We start from the raw sequence: 18,980 nt of genomic DNA on the forward strand, positions 1-18,980 counted from the left end.
AACAGATTACAATGTATAAACCATAATATTTTATATATAAATCTGAGGTTTGTTTTTATAACAATTGTCTGTGCACGTATGATTCTGATAAGCACAATTGTTTTCAATTTGACATTCAAATTATAGGGATAGAAATGGCAAAAAGTCAGTTGTACAGAACAAACGTTGTATAGTTCAAATTAATATTCAAGTGAAAGTCTATAAAAGCAAATTAAATATAAAGCAATATTACTTTACTGGTTATATTAAAATAGTGATAAGCAAAAATCAAGGCAAAATATATCATAGATGGCAAATTAATACAGATTTAAATAATTTTAAAAATTAAGCTTCATTTATATAAATTGTGATCATTTGTCTACAACTAATTAAAAGGCCAAGTGTCTTTCTAATAATGATCAGGGGGCTATTTATTCTACTCTTATTACATTGCAGAAATAGTATTCAAAAAATGTAATGACTATTTAAGAATCCTAAATATGTATTAAGCTAGATGGTGTGCAACCAGTTCATTTGCACTTGAAAGCAGCCATCTGGAAAGGCCAGCATTTCACAACCAGATATGACTGCTAATAATGCAACATCCCTGTTGACTACAAAGCCCTCACAGAGCCATTCAACGTGAAGTTCACAGAACAAACATTAAGTGCTATTAGTCAAACCAGTGGCATACACAGAATGCTTGTCTATAATTATTTTACCAGATAGCTCATATTATAGCTTCTCCATAGAGTATACTTTAAACCCTTTAAGTTGCAAAGACACTTATCATCTTTCAAATGTTGTACATTTCTTCCATATAAATAATTTTCTACAATACCTGGTCAATATAAATATATTTTGAATTAACGGCAATAACTTACACCTATTTAACACCTTCAGCTTAATAGAACATTCTAAAGACAGAAAATAACCAGACACGAAGAAATGGAGGAAAGATTAAGGGTTGTGACCAAAAGCAAGACTGGATGCTTTTGATGGGGGTGGGGGGAAGCAAGCAAGGTGGAGGGGGGCTTAGGTAGAATGTCGCAGAGGGGAGGACCGAAATGTTGACGGCTCTGCAGCCAAATATGGAGCGAAGAGATGGTGGGATGCACAGGAAGCTAGAATCATAGGAGCAGATAGCATGTAAAGAAACAAAGGGCTGAATATTAAAAACAAGATTGTTTTTTCTTTAAATAGTTGTTATTACAATCATCAAAAGTTTCAAACAATTAAGAGTTAACCCATATATTCAAACAATTGAATGCAGTTGAGGGTATAACATTTTAAATTGCAGCAAGTAAATAACTAAATCACTTAAAATTTAGGATTGTGTTGCACAATGTTTTTTGATTAAACTTATCTTGAGTGGCAAAAAAAATCTGAATGACATTTGCTGTTTTATTTTTCTCCTACTTCTTCATTTTGCAGGCCTCTAGCAACATAGTCTGGACTGCAAAATAATGCTTCAGTGCTATCAACAAGATTGGAAAAATTTAATACCGTCAGTGTTCCTCACATCCAAACAGACAGCCTACTATTGAACATCTATCTGTTTGACAAGAGAACTGATCAAAAGTCACAAAGCTGAGTCAAATGAACTAGAGTAAGGTTCTGAGAATTCAGGAAATAACCTTGTTGGAATCAAACAATTTAACTGATTGATCTTTCAGGCAACTCCACTGAATTAAATTTAAACTGGCAATTTGGATATTCCAAAGTAAAAAAACTAAATTAGCTACTAAGCTATCACCAACACTTCATGCTTAAGGTTTCAAACTGTTCAGGCCATTTACGAGTGTTGGTAGGCCTGCATTGGAACTGTAATGGGATCAAATAAACCAAATTACCAGTAGAAATTGGATTTGAACTTAATATACTGGTTCTTTTCCTGCCACTAAGATGGTGCAGACCTGGGAGAGAAGAATGTGGCACAGAAATGGTGCAGGAGACCAGAGTAAAACAAAGGAAAGGCAGCTGGAAGAAAAGGTTAAACAAAGAATGTAAAACGTGAAAAAAAAACATAGAAACATTCAAAACAGTATTAGAGAAGCTTGTTCAAACATTCAGAAAGTAGATCAATTGTTAATTAAGCCATGCAGTAGCATGTATCATATCACAGTAGGTACAGCACAGGAGGCAGCCATTCGGCCCATCATGCCTGTGCCGGCTCTTTGAAAGAGCTATCCAATTAGTCCCAGTTCCCTGCTCTTTACCCATAGCCCTGTAATTTTTTTCCCTTCAAGTGTTTATCTTATTCTCATTTGAAAGTTACTACTGAAGCTGCTTCCACCACCCTTTCAGGCAGGGTATTCCAGATCATTGCAAAAAAATGTTTCCTCATGTCGCCTCTGGCTCTTTTGCCAAACCACCTTAAATCTGTGTCCTCTGGTTACCGACCCATCTGGCACTGGGAACAGTTTCTCCTTAATTATTCTATCAAAATCGTTCATGATTTTGAACACCTTTCAAATTTTGCCGTAACCTTCTCTGTTCTAAGGAGAACAGCCCCAGCTTCTCCAGTCTCTCTACATAACTGAAGTCCCTCATTCCTGGTACCATTCTAGCAAATCTCTTCTGCACCCTCTCTAAGGCATTGATAGCCTTCCTAAAGTGTGGTGCCCAGAATTGAACACAATATTCCAGCTGAGGCTTAACCAGTGTTTGATAAACGTTTAGCATAACTTCCTTGCTTTTGTACTCTATGCCTTTATTAATAAAACCCAGGATGCTATATGCTTTTTTTAAAAAAACAGCCTTCTCAACTTGTCCTGCCACCTTCAAAGATTTGTGTATGTGGGCACCCCCGGGTGTCTCTGTTCCTGCACCCCCTTTAAAATGATACTATTTCGTTTATATTGCCTCTCCTCATTCTTCCTACCAAAATGCATCACTTCACTCTTCTCTGCTTTAAATTGCATCTGTCTGCCCATCTCACCAGTCTGTCTGTGTCCTGCTGAAGTCTGTTAGTATCTTCCACATTGTTTACTACATTTTTGAGTTTTGTGACATCTGCAAACTTTGAAATTACACCCTCTATACCCAAGTCCAGGTCATTAATATATATCAAAAAGACCAGTGGTCCTTACTGACCCCTGGGGAACACCACTGTATACTTCCCTCCAGTCTGAAAAACAACCGTTCACCACTGCTCTCTGCTTTCTGTTCCGTAGTCAATTTTGTATCCATGCTGCCACTGTCCCTTTAATCCCGTGGGCCTTAATTTTGCTAACATGTCCATTATGTGGTACTTTATCAAATGCCTTTTGAAAGTCCATGTACACAACATCAACCACACTACCCTCATCAACCCTCTCCGTTACTTCATCAAAGAACTCAATCAAGTTAGTCAAACATGATTTTCCTTTAACAAATGCGTGCTGACTTTCATTTATTAGCCCATACTTTTCCAAGTGCCAATTAATTTTGTCCCGGGTTATTGTCTCTAAGTTTCCCCACCACCGACGTTAGGCTGACTGGCCTGTAGTTGCTGGGTTTATCCCTCTCCATTTTTTTGAACAGGGGTGTAACATTTGCAATACTCCAGTCCACCGGCACCATCATCATATCTAAGGAGAACTGGAAAATGCACATATATATATATATATATATATATAAAAACTTCAAATTTATTAATGTAAAATCTTTAAAAGTTGTATCCGATTGTTTTGAACATTTACATTTAAAGCAAGTGGTTAGATGTTGCTACAACCAAATAGCTTGAGTGAATTGACCTGCAATGCAGTTTTTAAAAAGCGCTGGCTCAAATCAGTATTTTCCTTAAAATTGTTCAACAAATCATTTTATTGTTTCTCTTTTATTCCCCCCCCCTGCAAAGTGACTCGAGTTTGTGTTATTTGAATCTTCCTCAAGTTCCCATATGGCTTGAAAAAAATCTATCGCTGTCATGTAACTGTTAGCTGCAAAGGTTTTACTAGTTTAAATGCATGTTAACAGATACCCAAGAAAAGATATATTTTTAAAACTGTTAATGTTTTGACCAAGTCCATATTGATTTTTGAATATCACACAAAGATATCACCACTAAATAATTTTCAAAATGTAACAGGAAATGTAACAGGAAGATGCAGTTAAAAGTTAATCCCACATTTTTATGTAATTTAATTATAAATCAACATTATGCATACATGCACAAATTGAACACCTCCATTTGTGAAAAAAACCAGCACAGGATTATAGAGATCAAATGTGAAGCTGAGTTAAATCTAATAAAGTGCATGCAGTGTAATACGTTGGTATGGTAGGAGGCAGCTTCAAACTTTTGACCTCCAAATAAGCTGTTGGGGTGCCTTCCGGTGGAGGTGAGGTATTTCACCAAAGGAAAGGGCTTGCATTTATATACAGCCTTTCATGAACTCAGGATGTCCCAAAGCGTTTTACAGCCAAAGAATTAGTCTTGAAGTGTAGTCACTGTTGCAATGTAGGAAAACATGGTGGTCAATTTGCACAGGGCACGGTCCCACAAACAGCAATGAGAGAGAGAGTATAAAATGTCACACAGCAGATAATCCAGGCCTTTCCTCTGTCTCTAAGTGACTAGCGAAAGATTAGGCGGTACTATATATCTGGTTTCTCAGTCAACGGTAATGCATAAATGCTAGTATATTTCAGAGTGTGGCAGTACACAACTTAAAAATAATAAACAGAGGAAGATGAAACGTAATGAAACTGCCTTAAGAACACTACCCATAGAGATTAGAACCTATAATATAGCAGCATTAAGTAGCCTACTAGCATGCTTTGTGACCTTCATTAGGGTCGATCGGGGTGGAATTTCAGGCGGGCTCAGCATCAATATAAAAAGAGGCTGCATCTCAAAGCATGATGCAACCTTTTAAAGTGAGGAAGTTGTTTTTCTTTCCCTGGAACGTTGGGAGATAATATTGAAAGTTCGCTATGGCACAGGCAAAGGCGCCAAGATTTTTAGACACTACCCTAGAGACCTTGGTGGAGCTAATGAGGGAACGCAAGGAACTGCGCGTCCCCTCCAGTAGGACTCGACTCTCAAGGCTGACACTGTGCAGGCCTGGAGGGAGATTTCTGAGCAGGTGAATGCAGTGAGCCTCATCCTCAGGACATGGCTGCAACGCCATAAAAACGATGAATGCTCTGACACTCTGCCAAGCTAAGAATTACTCCTGTGATGTCTCCTTCTCTGCATTACACCTCCCATCTCTCCACACCCCCCAAGCACTTCCAACCCCCTTTCCACCTACTTCTACTCTAATTAGCAATGGGAACCAAGCCTACTCTCCTTATATGGAAGGATAGAAAATTTACCGCACAGAAGGAGGCCATTTGGCCCATTGTGTCCGTGCCGGCCGAAAATGAGCCACGTAGCCTAATCCCACTTTACAGCACTTGGTCCATAGCCTTGTAGGTCACGGCACTTCAGGTGCATATCCAGATACTTTTTAAATGAGTTGAGGGTTTCTGCCTCTACCACCCTTTCAGGCAGTCAGTTCCAGACCCACACCAACCCCGGATGAAAAAAAACTTCCTCAGCTCCCCTCTAATCCTTCTACCAATCACTTCAAATTTATGCCCCCTGGTTATTGACCTCTCTGCAAAGGGAAATAGGTCCTTCCTATCCACTCTACGCCTCTCATAATTTTGTACACTTCAATTCAATCACCCCTCAGTCTCCTCTGTTCCAAAGAGAACAACCCCAGCCTATCCAGTCTTTCCTCATAGCTAAAATTCTCCAGTCTTGGCAACATCCTCGTAAATCTCCTCTGTACCCTCTCTAGTGCAATTACATCCTTCCTGTAAATGTGGTGACCAAAACTGTACACAGTACTCAAGCTGTGGCCTAACTAGTGTTTTATACAGTTCAAGCATAACCTCCCTGCTCTTATATTCTATGCCTCGGCTAATAAAGGAAAGTATTCCATATGCCTTCTTAACCACCTTATCTACCTGTCCTGCTATCTTCAGGGATCTGTGCACATGCACTCCAAGGTCCCTCACTTCCTCTACACCTTTCAGTATCCTCCCATTTATTGTGTACTCCCTTGCCTTGTTTGGCCTCCCCAAATGCATCACCTCATACTTCTCTGAATTGAATTCCATTTGCCACTTTTCTGCCCACCTGACCAGTCCATTGATATCTTCCTGCAGTCTACAGCTTTCCTCCTCACTATCAACCACACGGCCAATTTTTGTATCACCTGCAAACTTCTTAATCATGCCCCCTACATTTAAGTCCATAATATGTATCACAAAAAGCAAGGGACCTAGTACTGAGCCCTGCAGAACCCCACTGGAAACAGACTTCTAATCGCAAAAACACCCGTCGACCATTACCTTTTGCTTCCTGCCACTGAGCCAATTTTGGATCCAACTTGCCACTCTCCCTTGGATCCCATGGGCTTGTACTTTTTTGACCAATCTGCCATGTGGGATCTTGTCAAAAGCCTTGCTAAATTCCATGTACACTACATCAAACGTGCTACCCTCATCGACCCTCCTTGTTACCTGCTCAAAAAATTCATTCAATCAAGTTCGTCAGACACGACCTTCCCTTAACAAATCCATGCTGACTGTCCTCGATTACTCCGTGCCTTTCTAAGTGATGGTTTATCCTGTCCCTGTTATAGTTTCAGCTACACTATCAGCAGCTGCTGTTGCCCTCACAGCAAGCTCATGCAGTATACCGCTGTCACTTGGTTGCAAAAGGAAATCTATGCACTCTTGTACTTGCCGGTAAATGTCACCCTCCTGCCGCTCTCCTGTTCTGTGACACATCCCCATTCTGTCCTCTCGCTACATGTCATCATCCACACATTAGCATGCCTCACACAAATTTACAAGCCTTTGATGAAGCCACACACTAACAAGCTCCCCTTCTTTCTGCAGGACAAGTTGGCAAACAATACCCACAAGTGAATGCGGATGGGAGTAGAGCGGTTTCATTAAGGTCCTCACACCCATGGATCAGCAAGCATTGCAGATTTCAGGCACAGACCTCCTTCCGAGCATCAGGGGTGGAGAGCCAGGATGACATGAACAGCAGGGTCTCTGCCTTTTTCTCTTTTCTTCTATCTGTTCTCGACGTGCAGTTCTTTCAGGGAGCTGGCCAAACTGGTGATGCCTTGCCACTCCACGTGTCTGAGTCTTCCGAACCTGCCCATTCACTGTTCCTTTATTCTACTTGCACGTCCCTGATGTGGAAGGTGGTGAGCCTAACCAACCATGCCAGCCTGCACCGTCACCCACTCACTCTTCTAACACCAGTGCAGATAGCCGGGTGGGACAGATAGCCAATTGGAGAGGTCTGCAAGGGTGTAATTCACATCACTAGTGAGCAGCAGCTGGCAGTGGTGGAAATGACATCGAAGGACATAACTGGCCAGAGGGTGAGCCCGAGTCCAAGCACTGCTGAAGAGGGCGGAGGCGAAGGCCTCAGTACCCCAGCCTTTAAGAAAAATAACTTGGAAGTGCACCAGCAAGTAGTGAATGCATTGGACAACCTGCCGAAGAGCTGCCATGTCATGGTAGAGAGTACAGAGCAGTTCACTTGTAGTACATGCGGCGTTCTGGTACAAGGCATGACTTTTCTGCAGTCTATCATGAAGCGCGTGGTGTCCTCCTTGTATGCTACAATGTGAGTCCTGCAAGAGTGGACAGACTGGGGGATCGAATGGATAGGGGCTTTGATCGGGTCACTGACTTTCTGCAGTTTGCACTCATGCAAATCAAAGAGCAGATCCGCAGCTCCATGGAATTGGTGCTTTGGGAGCTGCATATACTGCCCTTTCTCAGGAGGGCAGTACATCCGCACCCTCATCAGACCCTCATCCAATGCCCACATAGGTCTCACCAAGTCAGCTGGCCAGACTGCCCTGGCAGTAGCCGAGATGCATCAGTTTGCATGTTGTCCGTCTCAGGCCGCACTGCTGGAGGTCGCCCACCACGAACATCCCCAGTGCTCTCATTAGTGCAACAACAGCCTTGTACCAGGTCATGCTGAAGCCACAGGGACACCACAACACAGGAGAACTAGAGTTAGAAAAAGTGCTCTTAAAAAAGACACTATTCATTAGCACCTGGGTGAATATATTGTTTTCTGTCATTTGGTCAAATCAGTGAAGAAAAGCAAAGTTTTGGAACTGTGTTTGTGTACATATTAGTTCATTACATACTGAGCCTGCAAGTGGTATTTGTATGAATGATGGTCAATGATTTGTTGTTGTCTTGGATGGGTGGAAGGACTAGGCAAAATGTTTGGGGGCAGCAGTTCAAGCAAATCCCTGCTGTATGAGTTGGTTTCTGGCAGCTCAAGCTGCATGATTCTGCTGGTCTCCAGTTTTTCCTTCATCTTCCAGCTCCTCTTCAATTCCTCTGAAAGATGCTTCATTTCCAGAGTCAGTCCATGTTGAACAGCAAAATTGTGGAGAATGCAACATGCCACCACCATATGCTCTGTAGGGGCTGTATTGCAGCGATCCTCCTGAGCAATCCAAACATCTTGCGGAGGTACTGGTCATAATCTACCAGACATCCTTAGATACAGGGATGGTGCCAGAGGACTGGAGAATTGCCAATGTTATACCCTTGTTCAAAAAAGGGTGTAAAGATAAACCCAGCAACTATAGGCCAGTCAGTTTAACCTCAGTGGTGGGAAATCTTTTGGAAATGATAATCCGGGATAGAATTAACAGTCACTTGGATGAGTGTGGATTGATTAGGAAAAGCCAGCACTGGATTTGTTAAAGGCAAATCGTGTTTAACCAACTTGATAGAGTTTTTTGATGAGGCAACAGAGAGGGTAGATTAGGGCAATGCAGTTGGTGTGGTGTATATGGATTTTCAAAAAGCGTTTGATGAAGTGCCACATGGTAGGCTTGCTATTAAGATTGCGGCCCATGGAATAAAGGGGGCAGTAGCAATATGGATACAGAATTGGCTAAATGACAGAAAACAGAGTAGTGGTAAACAGTTGTTTTTCAGACTGGAGGGAGGTGTGCTATGATGTTCCCCAGGGGTCAGTGCTGGGACCACTGCTTTTCTTGATATATATTAATGACTTGGACTTGGGAGTACAGGGCACAATTTCAAAATCTGCAGATGACACAAAACTTGGATGGGTAGTGAACAGTGAGGAGGATAGTGATAGACTTCAAGAGGATCTAGACTTGCTGATGGCATGGGCAAGCACGTGGCAGATGAAGTTTAATGCAGAAAAATGTGAGGTAATGCATTTTGGTAGGTAAAATGAGGAGAGGCAATATAAACTAGAGGGCACAATTCTAAAAGGGGTAGAGGAACAGAGGGATCTGGGGGTATATGTGCACAAACCGTTGAAGGTGGCAGAGCAGGTTGAGAAAGAGGTTAAAAAAAGCATAAGGGGTCCTGGGCTTTATAAATAGAGGCATAGAGTACAAAAGCAAGGAAGTCATGATGAACCTTTATAAAACATTGGTTCGGCCACAGCTGGAGTATTGTGTCCAGTTCTGGGCAACGCACTTTAGGAAGGATATGAAGGCCTTAGAGAGGGTGCAGAGGAGATTTACTAGAATGATTCCGGGGATGAGGGACTTAAATTACATGGATAGACCGGAGAAACTGGGATTGTCCTCCTTGGAACAGGGAAGGTTGAGAGGAGATTTAATAGAGGTATTCAAAATCATGACACTATTCCCATTGGCGGAAGGGTCAAGAACCAGAGGGCAAAGATTTAAAGTGATTGGCAACAGAATCAAAGGTGACATGAGGAAAAACTTTTTTACACAGCGAGTGGTTAGGATCTGGAATGCACTGCCCGAGGGAGTGGTGGAGGCAGATTCAACCATGGCCTTCAAAAGGGAACTGGATAAGTACTTGAAATGAAAAAATGTGCAGGGCTATGGGGCTAGGGCAGAGGAGTGGGACCAGCTGGATTGCTCTTGCATAGAGCCAGCGCGGACTCGATGGGCCGAATGGCCTCCTTCCGTGCTGTAACCTTTCTTCGATTCTATCTTAAGCGCTGCTTCAAAATCCCAAAGACCTGCGCAATGATGGCACTGGTTCTTTCATGGCTGTTATAGCGATGTTCGCCAGGACAATACGGGTTGCGTAGTTGGATCATCCGCAAAGTAGTTAATGGGTAACGCTTGTTGTCAAGCATCCATCCTCACCCTGGCTGGTCCTGTTCAAAAAGTGATGGCACAATGCTCTGTATCAGTAGGATGGCACCTCCCGGAAACCACTCACACATTATTCTCAGAGTAGTCAGTGACAATCTGGATGTTCAGAGAATGAAACCCCATCCTGTTCTGGAATGCCGCCAGCTCATGGGGAGGCGACCTGATGGCAACATGCGAGCAATCTATGACTCCCTACACTTGGGGGAAGCCACTATGACAGCAAAGCCTACAGCTCTCTCCTTTTGGCTCCTGCTGTCCATGGGGAACTTGATGTATATACTAGTGCTTTAAAAGATGGCGCCTGTCACCTGCCCGATGCAGGAGTGAATGGCTGACTGGCTGATGTGTGCCATGATACCTGCTGTAGCCTGGAACAAACTGGAGATGAAAAAGTGACAGCTGTTGTTTCCTTGACAGCCACAGGCAATGCATGGCCACCTCTCAGTGTAGGTTCCAGGTCTGGCCTGCAACAGGTGACATAGAGCACTAACAGCCTCATGGCTGAATGGGAGCCCCCTAAAGCATTGTTCTTCAGTGGGATTGAGGTAACTGACCAGCTTTCCATATAACAAAAAGCACATCAGATACTGGAAATCTGAAATAAAGGGAGAAAATGCTGGAAACACTTAAGTCAGGCAGCACCTGTAGAGAGAGGAAGGTAAGGTTAACGTTTCAGGTCGATGACCCTTCATTAGAATTAACCTGCTAAGTGTTGCCAGCATTTTCTATTTTTATTTCCAGTATCTGTGTACCCTGTTTGGTGGATACCAGTGGCTTAGTTGCCTATTGTGAAATTACTCAAACTTGTCATAGATCAATATCAACTGATAGCAATTCACCATTTTGTTTAGTAACAGATTTACCCACAGTACCAGTGAATATTTTGTGGAGCCTGAATCTGTTACTGGATTTTTTTCAGGTAGGATAAAAAGATACAGTTGTGATCTCCTAACCAAGTAAAACTCAAAACTCCATCCTATACGAGATTCAGGTGACAGAGAACCTATCATTTAAAGTTGGTAACAGATCATGGCATAGACTTCGGCAAAAAACAAAACCAAGCCATAAACCACGGACTCTTTTCCCAAATTAAGTTAATTTGAAATTACACCTTTGGATACCAATAGCATACCCACCACAGAAGATAGAAGGCCTATACTTGACAGTCTGTTCCTGTCAGGAGACAAACCATCTATAGAAAGTCCATTTCTAAATTTTATTCAGAAATTGGAGCTGGCACAGGGGGCAGGCGACAGGTTAAGAACATAAGAAACAGGAGCAGGAGCAGGCCATCCAGCCCCTCGAGCCTGCTCCACCATTCAGCAAGATCATGGCTGATCTTCTACCTCAATGCTATTTTCCTGCACCATTCCCATATCCCTTGATGCCTTTAATATCGAGACAAATATCGATCTCTGTTTTGAATGTACTCAATGACTGAGCCTAAACCACCATCTGAGTGAAGAAATTTCTCTTCATCTCAGTCCTAAATGGTCTTCCCCTTATTCTGAGACTGTGACCCCTGGTTCTAGACTCCCCAGCCAGAGGAAACATCCTCCCTGCATCTACCCTGTCAAACCCTGTAAGAATTTTATACGTTTCAATGAGATCACCTCTCATTCTTCTAGAATACAAACCTAGTCTACTCAATCTCTCCTCATACAACAATCCCGCCATCTAAGAATCAGTCTGGTAAACCTTTGTTGCACTCCCTCTATGGCAAGTATATCCTCTCTTAGGTAAGGAGACCAAAATTGTACACAATACTCCAGGTGCGGTCTCACCAAGGTCCTATATAATTGCAGTAAGACATCTTTACTCCTGTACTCAAATCCTCTTGTAATAAAGGCCAACATACCACTTGCCTTCCTAACTGCTTGCTGCACCTGCTTGTTTGCTTTCAGTGACTCATGTACAAGGACACCCAGGCCCCTTTGAACATCAAAACTTTCCAATCTCTCACCATTTAAAAAATACTCTGCATTTCTGTTTTTCCTACCAAAGTGGATAACTTCACATTTTTCCATATTATATTCCATCTGCCATGTTCTTGCTCATTCACTTAGCCTGTCTATATCCCCTTGAAGCCTCTTTGCATCCTGCTCACAACTCACATTCCCACCTAGTTTTGTGTTATCAGCAAACTTGGAAATATTACATTTGGTCCCCTCATCCAAATCATTGATATAGATTGTGAATAGCTGGGGCCCAAGCACCGATCCCTGCGATACCCCACTAGTCACAGTCTGTCAACCTGAAAAAGACCCGTTTATTCCTACTCTCTGTTTTCTGTCTGTTAACCAATTCTCAATCCATGCTAGTGTATTACCCCCAATTCCATGTGCTCTAACTTCCTTCACCAACCTTCTGTGTAGGACCTTATCAAAAGCCTCCTGAAAATCCATATACACCACATCCACTGGTTTCCCCTTATCTATTCTACTAGTTACATCAAAAAACACCAATAGGTTTGTCAAACATGATTTCCCTTCCATAAATCCATGTTGACTCTGCCAAATCCTATTATTATTTTCTAAATTATTGTCCTATTATCACATCCTTTATAATAGATTCTAGCATTTTCCCTACTACTGATGTCAGGCTAACAGGTCTGTAGTTCCCTGTTTTCTCTCTCCCTCCTTTCTTAAATAGTGGGGTTACATTTGCTGCCCTCCAATCTGCAGAAACCGTTCCAGAATCTATAGAATTTTGGAACATGACAATCAATGCATCCACTATCTCTACTGCCACCTCTTTCAAAACCCTGGGATGTAGATCATCAGGTCCTTGGGATTTATCGACTTTCAGTCCTTTTAATTTCTCTAGTACTTTTTTTTTTACTAATAACAATTTCTTTCAGTTCCTCATTCTCGCCAGACCCTTGGTTCTCTAGTATTTCTGGGAGGTTTTTTGTGTTTTCTTCAGTGAAGACAGACACAAAGTATTTGTTTAATTTCTCTGCCATTTCCTTATTTCCCATTATAAATTCTCCCATCTCTGTCTGTAAGGGACCCACATTTGCCTTCGCTGGTCTTTTCCTTTTTTAAATACCTATAGAAGCTTTTGAAGTCCGTTTTTATGTTTCTCGCTAGTTTACTCTCATTCTATTTTCCCTTTCTTTATCAATTTCTCAGTCCCCCTTTGCTGAATTCTAAAATGCTCCCACTCCTCAGGCTTACTGCTTTTTCTGGCAACTATGTCGCTTTCTGTGATTTAATACTATCTTTAAATTCTCTTGTTAGCCACGGTTGGACCACTTTTCCTGTTGGGTTTTTGTGCCTTAGAGGAATATGTATTTGTTGCAAATTATGTATTAATTCTTCAAATGCTAGCCATTGCCTGTCTACCGTCATACCTTTTAATGTAGTTCCCCAATCAACCACAGCCAACTTGCGCCTCATACCTTCGTAGCTTCTTTTGTTTAGATTTAAGACCCTAGTTTTGGATTGAACTACATCACTTTCAAACTTAATGAAGAATTCTATCATATTATGGTCACTCTTCCCTAAGGGCTCCTTTTTAACAAGATTATTAATTAACCCTTTTTCATTGCACAATACTAGATCTAAAATAGCCTATTCCCTAGTTGGTTCCTCAACATACTGATCTAGAAAACCATTTCACATACATTCCAGGAATTCATCCTCCACAGTATTAGTGCTAATTTGGTTTGCCCAATCTATATGTAGATTGAAGTCTCCCATGATTACTGTATTACCCTTGTTACATGCACTTCTAATTTCCTGCTTTATACCACGCCCTACATTACCACTACTGTTTGGTGGCCTATAAACAACTCCCACCAATGTTTTCTTCCCCTTGCTGTTTCTTAGCTCCACCCAAACTGATTCTACATCTTGTTCTTCTGAGCCAAGATCCTTCCTCACTACTGTACTGATCTCATCCTTTACTAACAGCACTACCCCACCACCTTTTCCTTTTTGCCTGTCCTTCCTAAATGTCAAATGTCCTTGAATATTCAGTTCTCAGCCTTGGTCACCCTGCAGCCACGTCTCTTTAATGGCAATTAGATCATACCCATTTACTTCTATTTGTGCCGTCAATTCATCTACCTTGTTGCGAATGCTGCGTGCGTTCAGATAAAGTGTCTTTAATTTTGCCTTTTTAACACTTTTACCTATTTTGTCCTTATTTGCTGCTGGCCTTTGTTTCTGCTGCCTTCCAATTTCACTTACTACTTTTCTGCCTTCCACTTCCAGCTTTATTACTCTCCCTTCTGAATCTCCTCTCAGGTTCCCATCCCCCTGCCAAGTTAGTTTAAACCATCCTCAACAGCACTAGCAAACCTCCCCGCAAGGATATTGGTCTCGGCCCTGTTGAGGTGCAATCCGTCTGTCTTGTACAGGTCCCACCTCCCCTAGAACCGGTTCCAATGCTCCAGGAATCTAAAGCCCTCCCTCCTGCACCACCTCTCCAGCCACGCATTCATCTGCTCTATACTCCTATTTCTATACTAACTTGCGCGTGACACTGGGAGTAAACTGGAGATTACTACCCTTGAGGTCCTGCTTGTTAATCTCTTTCCTAACTCCTTATACGCTGCCTGCAGGACCTCATCCCTCTTTCTGCCTATGTGGTTGGTACAGATATGGACCACGACCTCTGGCTGTTCAACCTCCCCCACGCCCACCGCCCCCCCCCGCCCCCAGAATGTTCTGCAGCCACTCACTGACATCCATGACCCTGGCAACAGGGAGGCAACATCCTGGAATCACATCTGCGGCCGGTTGAACGTGATCCAGTTTTAAAAGGTCAGTCTGGCCACTATGTGAGAGTAAGATACAGCACAATGATCAATAAACTGACATTATTTACAACATACCCACTTTGGAATAATAGATTCAAGACTTCTGTTAATTCTGGATCAGTCTTCACATTCTAGTGTAGAGGTCACAATGATAAGTGGAAGACCATGCCGAGAAATTAAGCACTCAAGGAAGACAAATACAGGGTTTTCCTGAGCAGGAACTCTGAATGTTTGAATTAGATAGACATGGTTATCCTGTACCGGTGATTCTCTATGTAATTCTTAAAGGTGCCGTTAACATGGAACCATAGAAGTTTACCATAGGAGGAAGCCATTCAGTTTATCAAGGCTCTTTGCTAGAGCAATCCAAAACTAATCATATTAACCTCCATCATCATCATCTCCAAATGTTTATTGATTTTCACACAAAGGATGCTACGGTCTCTGCCTAAACTATTCCCTGCGGAAAAGCATTCTATTCTTCAACAACTCTCTGCGTAAATACATTTCTCCTAACTTCTCTCCCCACTTTAAGTGATCATTTTAAATTGAAGAATACTCATCATGGACTCATGAAACAGAGGAAATAGTCTTTTCCTTTACACCCCAAAACCCTTCATGATATCAAGAACCTCTCTTAAATCTCCTATTACCTTTGTCTGCTCCAGTGGAAATAGTCCCAATATCTTAAGACCCTCCTCATAACTATAGTTTTGTGTCCCTGGTTTCAGCCTGGTGAATATACATTGTACACACAATGGCTTTCATGTCCTTTCTATAATGGAGTGCCCAAAATTGCACACAGTACTCGAACTGGTGTTTAGCCATTGCATTGTAAAAAAAATCTCTTTATCCTTATACTATATGCCCCTATTTATAAAACCCAAAATGCTAATGATCTTTTTGTGGTTTTATTAACTAGCAATACCCACACTTCCAAGGAATTATGTATTTTCCACCATGCGTGTCCCTGTTCATCCAACCATTTTATTGTCTTTCCATTGAGTTTATACTCCCATTCCTTGTTCTTCCTCCCAAAATGCATTATCTCACATTTCTCTGCATTAAATTACATCTGCCATCTATCAGCCCGTTCCACTAACCTTCAATATCTTCCTGAAGTCTTTTACAATCCACCTCACTCTTTTCCGAATCTTATGCCCATCTTTCCTGCAACTCCAAGTTTGAGTCTCTCCAATCATTTTCCCATCCTTGCCGCAGCACTAAAACGGCCCTAACCAAAATCATAAATGACACTCTCTAATCATGGTGCATTTACTCACTCCATCCACACTGTAGCCTTTGACACTGTCGACCACATTATCCTCCTTCCTCTGTACTCCTGCTCAGTGTGATTGCCCTCATTTGATTTCACTCTGATCTATCCAATCGTAAGCAGAGCATCTCCAACAATAGCTTCTCTTCCCACTCCCGCACTGTTACCTCCAGGTCCTCCAAAGGATCTTTCCTTGGACCCTCCTCTTCCTCATCTACATGCTGACGCTTAGCAATATCATCTGCAGACATGGTCCAGTAAATTCCTCACAACTGTTCCCGCACTGCCAGCGTGACGTCGCCGGAAATGCAGCAGAAACCCTGTTTACGCATGTAGACAAATCCAAAACTCTGTTGTCCATATCCTATTCCAAACCAAGTCCCGCTTACCCATCACCCTTGTCCTTGCTGACCTACATAGGCTCTGGGTCCCCCAATTCCTCCAAATTAAAATTCTCATTCTTACTTTTATGAATCCCCTCGTGGCCACGATCTTCCCCATCTCTGTAACCTCTTTCAGCCCTACAACCTCTTTCCCCTCTCCCCCGGACTACCCGTTCCTCTAACTTTGGGCTCTTGTGCATCCCCTCTTCCATAGCCCCACTATGGGGGCCGTGTCTTCAGCCACCTACAGACCATGCTCTGTATTCGCTCCCTAAACCCCTCTGCCTCTCGACCTCCCTATTCCACATTAAGGCCCTCCTTAAAACCCATGTCTTTGACCAAGCTTTTGGTCTCTCCAAATTATCTCCTCCTTTGGCTTGGTGCCCATTTTTGTCTAATTATGCCTCTGTGAAGTGCCTTGGACTTTCTTCTACATTAAAGGCACCATATAAATGTAAGTTGTTGTTGCCTACTTTGCTGTTATCAGCAAATTTCAAAATTGCACTCCCTATGCCCAAATTCAAATAATCTATGTATAGAATCATAGAATGGTTACAGCACAGAAGGAGGACATTCAGCCCATCTTTGTCAGAGCCATCCAGTTAGTCCAATTCCCCGACTCTTTCCTCACAGCCCTGCAAATTTTTTCCCCAAGTATTTATCCAATTCCTTTTTGAAAACCATGATTGAATCTGCTTCCACTACTCTTTCAGGCTGCGCATTCCAGGTCATAATTACTCGCTGCGTAAACAAGATTTTCCTTATGTCGCCTTTGGTTCTTTTGCCAATCACCTTAAATCTGTGTCCTCTGGTTCTGCCAATGGGAACAGTTTCTCTTTATTTACTTTATCTAAACCCTTCATGATTTTGAACACTTCTATCAAATCTCCTCTTAACTTTCTCTGATCTGAGAACTTGCCCAGCTTCTCCAGTCTATCCACGTAAGTGAAGTCCCTCATCCCTGGAAACATTCTAGTAAATCTTTTCTGCACCCTCTCTAAGGCCTTCACATCCTTCCTAAAGTGCGGTGCCCATAATTGGACACAATACTCCAGCTGTGGCCGAACCAGTGTTTTATAAAGGTTCACCGTAACTTCCTTGCTTTTGTACTCTATGCCTCTATTTTAAAGCCCAGAATCCCGTATGTTTTTTTAACCGCTTTCTCAACCTGTCCTGCCACCTTCAAAGGTTTGTGCACATGTACCCCCAGGTCTCCCTGTTCCTGCACCCCCTTTAAAATTGTACCGCTTAGTTTACATTGCCTCTCCTCACGTATCACTTCGCACTTCTCTGTGTTAAATTTCATCTGCCATATGTCCGTCCATTCCACTAGCCTATGTCCTCTTGAAGTCTATTACTATCCTCCTCATGGTTTACTACACTTCCAAGTTTTGTGTCATCTGCAAATTTGGATATTGTGCCCTCTACACTCAAGCTCAAGTCATTAATATATCAAAAAAAACAGTGGTCCTGCTACCGACCCTTGGGGAACATCACTGTATACCTTCCTCCGGTCCGAAAAACAACCGTTCACCATTACGCTTTGTTTCCTGTCACTTAGCCAATTTTGTATCCATGCTGCCACTGCCCCTTTTATTCCATGGGCTTCAATTTTGCTTAGAAGCCTATTATGTGGCACTTTATCAAACACCTTTTGAAAGTCCATATACACAACATCAAACGCATTGCCCTCATCAACCCCCTCTCTTACCTCATCAAAAAACTCTATCATGATAGTTAAACACGATTTGCCTTTAACAAATCCGTGCTGGCTTTCCTCTATTAATCCATACTTGTCTGTGACTAACATACACCAAAAACAAAAATGGACCCCTTGGGTACACTACTTCCAATGCTTTTCCAATCTGAGTAATACCGATTAACCCTAATCTTTTGTTTTCAAGTAATTTCCTTTCCATGCTGCTACACATCCTCTTATCACAGACTTCAATGTTTGTAGTAGGTCTCGAGACATCTTATCAAACATTGTTTGAAAATCTATATAAACTATATCGACTGCATTCTCTATCTATCCAGTCACTTCCACAAAACAAACTCAATAAATTTATTAAACACAACTTGCCTTTATCAAATCCATGCTAGCTTGATTGTCCCTTGCACTTATAAATACTCACTAATTTGATATCTAATTATGGATTGTTAGTTTGCCCAGAAGTGATGTTACTTCTATACAGCCTATAGAAAAAAAATGTGAAAGGTAAGAAATCTAGGCTTTGGTGCTCTTGACCTATTCGGCCTTTTTACTTTGTATAGTTAAATTACGGTGTTGAACCACAGCAGTAAAAGTTTAGTGGGAGACAATGGAAATGCAGTACTAGTGCTTGTACAGTTGGAAGAAGCTTGCTGCATCCTGTACAAGAATTCAGATAATACATATATCAACAAATGGTTCAGGCTAAAAT

The 18,980-nt window shown here is 42.0% G+C and overlaps 1 protein-coding gene across 2 annotated transcripts in view; it reads right to left on the reverse strand.

Moving 5' to 3' along the window:
* ola1 (Obg-like ATPase 1) overlaps positions 1-18,980 on the reverse strand; it is a 199,251-nt gene that overhangs the window by 1,600 nt on the left and 178,671 nt on the right. The gene's annotated exons all lie outside the window — the stretch shown is intronic.

Source organism: Heptranchias perlo, chromosome 7 (genome assembly GCF_035084215.1).
Source record: "Heptranchias perlo isolate sHepPer1 chromosome 7, sHepPer1.hap1, whole genome shotgun sequence".
NCBI lineage: Eukaryota > Metazoa > Chordata > Chondrichthyes > Hexanchiformes > Hexanchidae > Heptranchias > Heptranchias perlo.